The sequence below is a fragment of the Notothenia coriiceps genome, unplaced genomic scaffold, assembly GCF_000735185.1.
Source record: "Notothenia coriiceps isolate Sejong01 unplaced genomic scaffold, NC01 NC01_scaffold00026422, whole genome shotgun sequence".
Lineage (NCBI taxonomy): Eukaryota > Metazoa > Chordata > Actinopteri > Perciformes > Nototheniidae > Notothenia > Notothenia coriiceps.
The window spans coordinates 563,500-566,936 of NW_011359123.1; positions in this window are offsets into that span (position 1 = coordinate 563,500).

Consider the following 3,437-nt stretch of genomic DNA (forward strand, 5'->3'; position numbering starts at 1 on the left):
ACAGTTAATTACTGTTAATACATTTTACCCTAGGGAGATATTAAATAGCTTGCACAACATGTTTACTGACAAAACAACTGCAGATTCAAAGCCTGTTCAATAAACCATGTTTGAAGCTTTGCCCGTAAAACATGTCACTAATTCTCAGTTGCCAATTCCCCTCTCATCTGCTGTCTGTCATTTGCCACAACACATTAACAGCTCCCAACTTTTTTCACGAGGCATCAAGGAAGATTGCTTCCATGAAACAGACGTAGGTCATGTTACGTATCGCTGCAGAGAGTGAACACTTCAATTTGAGTTTGATTTTCTCTCGTCATTTTCGGAGACTTCTTTTCTCGGGAGGTGACTGGAGTGAAGGTCAAGCTGAGATCACTTTGGAAGAAAACAACTGTGCTGGATAACAACAGTGTTCTTTATTCTCCTCAGCCAGAAGAAACAAAACAAGTTAAAGCCCATGTCTGCACCTCAAAATAAACTGCCAAAAGCCACTCAAATTCTGATGTGCACTCCGAGGTGAAAGGTAATCTTCAGCTCCATCAACCAATCAGCCAAACAGAGTAACCTCCTCTTATCTCCAGCAGTACTGGGGGGTGGGGTTCATAAATTGGTTTGAAGCGACAATTGCAGAGAATCTGTCCGCAAAACGGCTTAGTGAATCGATATGGCAGCAGCATTAGAGAAGGTGGAGTGGGTCAGATTGCTGTCTGCATATCTACAGTGTAGTGCTGAACCAGCATGCCACTTAACTCTGAATGATGGGGCAACAGAAAATCATCTTAAAATTACAAGAAGGGCTGGGTGATTTGAGGATAGGCACTGATAGACGGTAAAGACCTGTTAACCAAGTACAATGAGGTAACTATTACTCAATATAGGCAATTGTAGTCAATGAGCTAAGTATACTTTCTGGAATTATTATAGGAGTTTTGAATCAATTATATAAAAATACTTCAATTTAAACGTTTTAAAGAGGTACTAGAGGTTTTTGTGTATGTAAATGGTCTGCAAAGGCTAACATCCAATGCCCATGCATAATAGGGCCCTTTTAAAATAAGTTTGATTAGTCAAATCCTTGCCTATGAGGTTATTCCACCCAACAAACAGAAACAGAAGATACAAACTTGAAGAAAACAGAATCATATAAGTACATCAGGTTTCATAGAGCCAAACCATTTTAAGTGCGACTCAACAGGCTTTAGATAAGCCAGTCCTTTAGTAGTATGTGAGTGCTTTGTTAGTATCTAAGTGCTTAGTTAGTATATAAGTTATTATTTTTTCATTTTTCATTTTATTGCTCGAAGTGGAGTCGAAAGAGATGAGTTTTCAGTCTGTGCCGGAAGATGTGTAGGCTTTCTGCTGTCCTGATGTCAATGGGGAGGATAACAATAACACCCAATCCCAATATTTCAACGTTTTTTTTTTGTCTAACCCTAACCCATTCACATTGAATGTGAGATCTCAACTGTGTAAGGGCTCCTGTAAAATCTATTATTTGTCCTCACTGACAATGACCTCTGTTTGTGCCATTCAACACCATGGCTTCACTGGAATGCTTTCTAATGTCTGAAAATCCATCAAAGCTATTGATCTGTTGTTGACAGTTTTAAAGTCAGACTATGTTAAAGAATACCGAAAGACAACAGGCAGTGTTTTGATATGATTGAGCCCAGCCAGCTCTACAAGCCCATATACAGTGTTCAGTTCATAGTGACGCTGGGGGTGATTTGAACAGCTGCCTGTTTATTGCTTATTAATTGGCATCCCCAAAACTCTGTCTTGGAACCGTTTTCAAATAGAATACACATATTCAACAATGTCTGTCACTCTACATACAGAAAAACATATAGTTACAACATCTCCATTGCATCTGATGATACAAAATCAAAACCATATAAAGATTCTGTTTTACCAACTCTGAGTCTTGTGAAGGCTATGTTGATTGGTACAACTTGAAACTTCTCTATTTCTCCAAGGAGCAGAGACAGATTTTTAAAAGACATTTCTTAAAAAGTTCTGCCCAATTTATTATTATAGTCCCTAAATCATCTCTTCTTTGTGGTGTATGAATGCTTCTCATCTTCATGACATCTTTGTTTTGTTTTTAATCAAATACTTTACTGGTAAACTGTTAACCATCATAACGCAACGTTCTGTCCCTTCTCTTAGTTTGCTTTTCACTCAACCTCGGATACAAGTGTCAGTTGAGTGTTTGGTAATTGTAAAAAATTCTTACCGGGAAAACCAGAATATTGGACTTTCTTCCTGGATTTTGTCATCTCTACCGTAGGGAATTGTAGAACAGTGTAAAAGGGATAAAACAAAAGAAACTCCTGGCCCCCAAAATGGTAAGCTTTTCCCTGCATGCATCCATGTGTGCTATTCTGTTGCTGACCTATAGACCTACTTGTCATATATTGAAATTAAAACTCTGCGTCTTTTGGGGAATACCATTTGCAGGAATTGAGTGGTATGAATGTTGGGAACTGAATGAGTTTCAAGCACAATGCTTCTGGCACGCATCCTCAGAAGATGCTTCCTGCTAAATAAAAAGCCCTGGGAGACATGTCTTACAAAGATTTCCCAGTAATTCCTAGAGTGATGCGTTTTCTGCGTTTGACCCCATCAGGCAGGTCAAACGTGTGGACAGAGTCCCCGATGGCGCTGACACACTAAGTGCTTTTAATTATTTAAGAGCTGAGCGAGAGATACGTGCCAACGCCATAGCTTGAACAAGGTGGATCACAGTCCTATTGTGGACATAATGCACATAAAAGATGCTCCCCTCCTCACGTTACAGCCTGATGGCCTTACACAAATCCAATCTGACAGGGATCTCCAGGGTTTTGCATGGAGGAGTAGCTGCGGTTTATTGCCTCAGGTTTACAGAGGCCAGATCATCTCCACATCAGGCTGTAGTCGCTTAGTCTGAGATATTTCGCACTTTCCAGTCCCTAAACGTTATATTAAAAACAATATAAGCCTATCTTAATGTGGAGACGGTATGTTGAAGACAGAATTGCCTTAAAATAATAATGCAGGACAGATAATCTTCAGGCCATATAGCGTGGCTTTATCTCCGAAATGTTAATTCGCCCTTGAATATTTCAAGCAGAATATATCGTGAAAGATTTCTACAAGATGTGCATATGATAATGCTCAGGACATGTATTCATGTGACGTAATGCTGCAGCCATTAACAATTTAAACAAATTCAGGATTACATGTTTTGGTGTGGGATGTCAACTTCTGTTCATTTAGCTTTTAAAAAGCTCAACATTACTGTACATTAACTGGTAAAGTTGATTTAGAAAACAAGTTATATATATTTAATCTTGCATGTGAATGTGTTTCTTTATACAGGACTGTCTCAGAAAATTAGAATATTGTGATAAAGTTCTTTATTTTCTGTAATGCAATTAAAAAAACAAAAATAT